This window comes from Schistocerca serialis, unplaced genomic scaffold (genome assembly GCF_023864345.2).
Source record: "Schistocerca serialis cubense isolate TAMUIC-IGC-003099 unplaced genomic scaffold, iqSchSeri2.2 HiC_scaffold_961, whole genome shotgun sequence".
Lineage (NCBI taxonomy): Eukaryota > Metazoa > Arthropoda > Insecta > Orthoptera > Acrididae > Schistocerca > Schistocerca serialis.
In genome coordinates this window covers 32,501-37,443 of record NW_026048586.1, presented here as the reverse complement: position 1 = coordinate 37,443, position 4,943 = coordinate 32,501, and the positions used below count along the sequence as shown (strand labels likewise).

Here is a 4,943-nt window from a genome sequence, read left to right as displayed (position 1 = left end):
CATCTATGAGACGCCAAGCCGACTAAGACAGCGATGGGCCCACAGTGCCCATCTTTCGACCCCACCCACAAAGCCTGCGTCCTCTGTCGACCACAGCACCCCAACGCCAGCGCCTCTGCCGCACGAAATCGTCGACCGGCAATCACTCCACCGGCGCCCCACCCTAACCGCCCAACTCGCAACTCCAGCGGATGAACGGCGGACTTTTCCCGCAGTCGCAATGTGCAATCCACCCCTATAACTTGCGTTTCATGAAGAGTTATGTCCAATATGCGACATTCCCGCTGTCCCTATACATGAGCTGCGAGCTGTACCAGTTACGAGCTAGAGACGCGATCGCGTTGCTCTCTGTACGAATGCCGATGCTGAGCGGTCAGCTAGGAGGCGCTCCATCCATGTCGGGTACCGGTGGGCGTTGCACTCGCAGTCGCAAAAACGTACGGCAAGTATATTACTCGGAAGAGTTTATGACAGTCCAAGCCCCCCTGCGTGGGAGCGTCTTTCTAGGCCATGACCCACCGGAAGGGCGCAGCGTCCCCCACCCAGACATGTGACGTCACACTATCGGTATTGACGACTCGACTCATTGCTTATAATCATTTGCCATACACCGGTGGAAGCTGCCGAGACGAGTAGCTACATAGCGCGCTCGCCGTGTCACTAATGTACAGAGATTACAACAGTTTCGACTGGAACCGGATTAAACGTATACACGGCGCTGATTAGTAATACATAGACCCATCAGAATACAGATAATATATACAACTGTCCGTATACATGCTGAAAGACTCTGCTCACAATCACAACCACACGGCAGCCACACACTCTTATCACGCACTACTCTCCGCCTGTAACACGCACACAGACAATATGTAAGCACCAGCATGGAACAACACCCAGTGCATCCTCTCCGCCACATGAGACAATCCACACTGTCATAACCAGACTGGGAGGTCCACTCAGAAAACGGAATATCCCACCCCCCCGACAACCACCATTGCTCAGCTAAGCCACCAACACCCACACATGTCCTACACAGGGGGTGCACCCAACATCACAATACTGCCTCCTCTCACAGCACACAAACAATGGCAGGAATGAAAGACACAGGTCTGCCACAAGCATGGAATCGGAGCGCCGCCTGTCATGAGCCAAAGGTGCATCCTGACGTGGCAAATCAGATGATGCCGCAGGCATCCACTTACTATAATCACAATCAACAAACCGACCGGCCGCCCCCCCCCCCCCCCCCCCATTACACCTTTCCATACAACAATGTGTACCTTAACCTAAACTATACTGTACCTTAACCTAAACTATACTGTACCTTAACCTAAACTATACTGTACCTTAACCTAAACTATACTGTACCTTAACCTAAACTATACTGTACCTTAACCTAAACTATACTGTACCTTAACCTAACCTATACGGTACCTCAACCTAACCTATATTGTGCCTCAACTAACCTATGTTGCGCCTTAACCTAACCTATGTTGCGCTTAACCTAACCTATGTTGCGGCCTTAACCTAACCTATGTTGCGCCTTAACCTAACCTATGTTGCGCCTTAACCTAACCTATGTTGCGCCTTAACCTAACCTATGTTGCGCCTTAACCTAACCTATGTTGCGCCTTAACCTAACCTATGTTGCGCCTTAACCTAACCTATGTTGCGCCTTAACCTAACCTATGTTGCGCCTTAACCTAACCTATGTTGCGCCTTAACCTAACCTATGTTGCGCCTTAACCTAACCTATGTTGCGCCTTAACCTAACCTATGTTGCGCCTTAACCTAACCTATGTTGCGCCTTAACCTAACCTATGTTGCGCCTTAACCTAACCTATGTTGCGCCTTAACCTAACCTATGTTGCGCCTTAACCTAACCTATGTTGCGCCTTAACCTAACCTATGTTGCGCCTTAACCTAACCTATGTTGCGCCTTAACCTAACCTATGTTGCGCCTTAACCTAACCTATGTTGCGCCTTAACCTAACCTATGTTGCGCCTTAACCTAACCTATGTTGCGCCTTAACCTAACCTATGTTGCGCCTTAACCTAACCTATGTTGCGCCTTAACCCAACCTATGTTGCGCCTTAACCCAACCTATGTTGCGCCTTAACCCAACCTATGTTGCGCCTTAACCCAACCTATGTTGCGCCTTAACCCAACCTATGTTGCGCCTTAACCCAACCTATGTTGCGCCTTAACCCAACCTATGTTGGGCCTTAACCCAACCTATGTTGCGCCTTAACCCAACCTATGTTGCGCCTTAACCCAACCTATGTTGCGCCTTAACCCAACCTATGTTGCGCCTTAACCCAACCTATGTTGCGCCTTAACCCAACCTATGTTGCGCCTTAACCCAACCTATGTTGCGCCTTAACCCAACCTATGTTGGGCCTTAACCCAACCTATGTTGGGCCTTAACCCAACCTATGTTGGGCCTTAACCCAACACACGTTGGGCCTTAACCCAACACACGTTGGGCCTTAACCCAACACACGTTGGGCCTTAACCCAACACACGTTGGGCCTTAACCCAACACACGTTGGGCCTTAACCCAACACACGTTGGGCCTTAACCCAACACACGTTGGGCCTTAACCCAACACACGTTGGGCCTTAACCCAACACACGTTGGGCCTTAACCCAACACACGTTGGGCCTTAACCTGCTCTGTAATTGTCATACGACGCGTTAAATTAGTGTAGTGTTGCCTAACTGCAACCCCCGCAATATAGTTTGCTACTCGCACTGCCCGGTCCCCAGTGTATCGCTTCATGTTAAACACCTTGCAGCTATACACTGTAATGTGGATGGCAGCAGGACGTACATGCTCAATGCCCTTTGCAGTTGTTCATTGGCATTTGCAGTTGTTCATTGGCATTCGCATGGCGAAGCACTTAGCCTACGCTGTGGTACGGCCTGTGTCAACTGTCCGCTGATGTTGTACGTCCAAATCACACACTGTACTGCACATTGGTCCTCATGTACTGAATGATACATCGTGGTACATGTGACCGTACAACGACTGCGCCAACAACGGCGAACCATGCGGTCCAAATGTTGTGCACTCAGCTACGTGTCGTCTCCCTATAAGAGCTGGATTGCAGTGTGGTATGCCCTGGATGGCGATCAGCATGAGCCGTCTGTTGATGTAGTGGCGCGTGTTGTCAGACGTAGTCGTCTCTTCTCACACACCGTGATAGCATGGTGCACTGCGTTCCACATCTGCGACATGCGACAGAGGCCGGTTGACAGTCGTTCGCGCAATGGACATCGCATACGTACGGGGGCCACCTTCCACGTGTTCGCGAAGCGTGCACATGTTGTTGCGTGTATGTGGGCAGACATAGTGTGTCGTGACACCTGACACAGGCATGCAACAATCGTTGAATTTGCAAATGGCGATGGACGCCTACGTTTGCTGGTGACGTTACGCAAATGAACAACTGGTAAACCGTTGTGGTGCGGTTGTTCTCGCTAGAGGTGAATCAGTGATGGCGACGATCGGTTGAGCTACCAACCGGTTGTTCCAGCGATACCCACCATGCCCACGAACGTGAATGGCATCTGGGTGTGAAGCGATACGCGGCGGTGGCTGGGTGGGACCGTCCCCGGCCGGTGAGGGGGGGCCTCCCGGCGTGCTGGCCGCGCGGTGCGTGGGCGCACGCGCTACAGCCGGCTGGTGGGGGCGGCCAGTGGCAGGCGCGCCGGCCGACGGAGGCGGCAGGCGGCGCAGCTGCGCGCCGGCGCACCCTGCACGCGGCGCCGTGCGGCCAAAGTAGGTCCTCGCGGGCCCGGTGCGAAGCGCGGTGGACATCTGCAGTGTGCTGGTCCGATTGAGGACTGTGTGCGCTGAGGATGCGCCGCCGCCCGGCGCTCGGCGCCGCGACGCCGTCTGCTGCTCGGTCGCCTCTGCGGTTCTCGCAGGTGGTTTGTATCGCAGCTGTGCGGACGTGTTGGCGCGTGCGCTGTGCTGGGAGAGTTCGCTTCGGCACCCAAGTGGGGCTTTTGTCCTTCTGTGGCGCTGGCGTTGGAGCTGCCGGTCACCGTAGGTGGCGCGTGTTGTCTCCCGCCGGCAATGCCACGACAGCACGCTCCCGGGCCTCTGTCGGCAGCGGCAAGCTCAGTTGGGAGCACGGGTGGTCGCACCTAAAGCGTCTACTCGCCAAACCCCGGGCGATTGCGCCTCTCTCGAACCCGACCAAGTACTTAGGACGGCGCTGCGCGCCGCCGGGACCTGAGAGGGTTTCGAGGTGTATGGTGCAGGGGAGCTCAGCCTCCTCCTGTTTGCAGAATAATTGAGCGGACGCTTGCGTGTTCGCGCGGGCCCCCGGGACACACTCCCGGGCGGCCGGCTGCTCAGCTCTAGTTGACGCAGCTCCCTGGTTGATCCTGCCAGTAGTCATATGCTTGTCTCAAAGATTAAGCCATGCATGTCTCAGTACAAGCCGCATTAAGGTGAAACCGCGAATGGCTCATTAAATCAGTTATGGTTCCTTAGATCGTACCCACGTTACTTGGATAACTGTGGTAATTCTAGAGCTAATACATGCAAACAGAGTCCCGACCAGAGATGGAAGGGACGCTTTTATTAGATCAAAACCAATCGGTCGGCTCGTCCGGTCCGTTTGCCTTGGTGACTCTGAATAACTTTGGGCTGATCGCACGGTCCTCGTACCGGCGACGCATCTTTCAAATGTCTGCCTTATCAACTGTCGATGGTAGGTTCTGCGCCTACCATGGTTGTAACGGGTAACGGGGAATCAGGGTTCGATTCCGGAGAGGGAGCCTGAGAAACGGCTACCACATCCAAGGAAGGCAGCAGGCGCGCAAATTACCCACTCCCGGCACGGGGAGGTAGTGACGAAAAATAACGATACGGGACTCATCCGAGGCCCCGTAATCGGAATGAGTACACTTTAAATCCTTTAACG

At 53.8% G+C, this 4,943-nt stretch overlaps 1 non-coding gene across 1 annotated transcript in view; it reads left to right on the top strand.

Moving 5' to 3' along the window:
* The first annotated feature begins 4,388 nt into the window (after positions 1–4,388).
* LOC126453793 (small subunit ribosomal RNA) overlaps positions 4,389–4,943 on the top strand; it is a 1,910-nt gene continuing 1,355 nt past the window's right edge. The window contains exon 1 of the ribosomal RNA XR_007585072.1: positions 4,389–4,943. This exon is cut by the window's right edge and continues 1,355 nt beyond it. This is a non-coding gene — a ribosomal RNA (small subunit ribosomal RNA).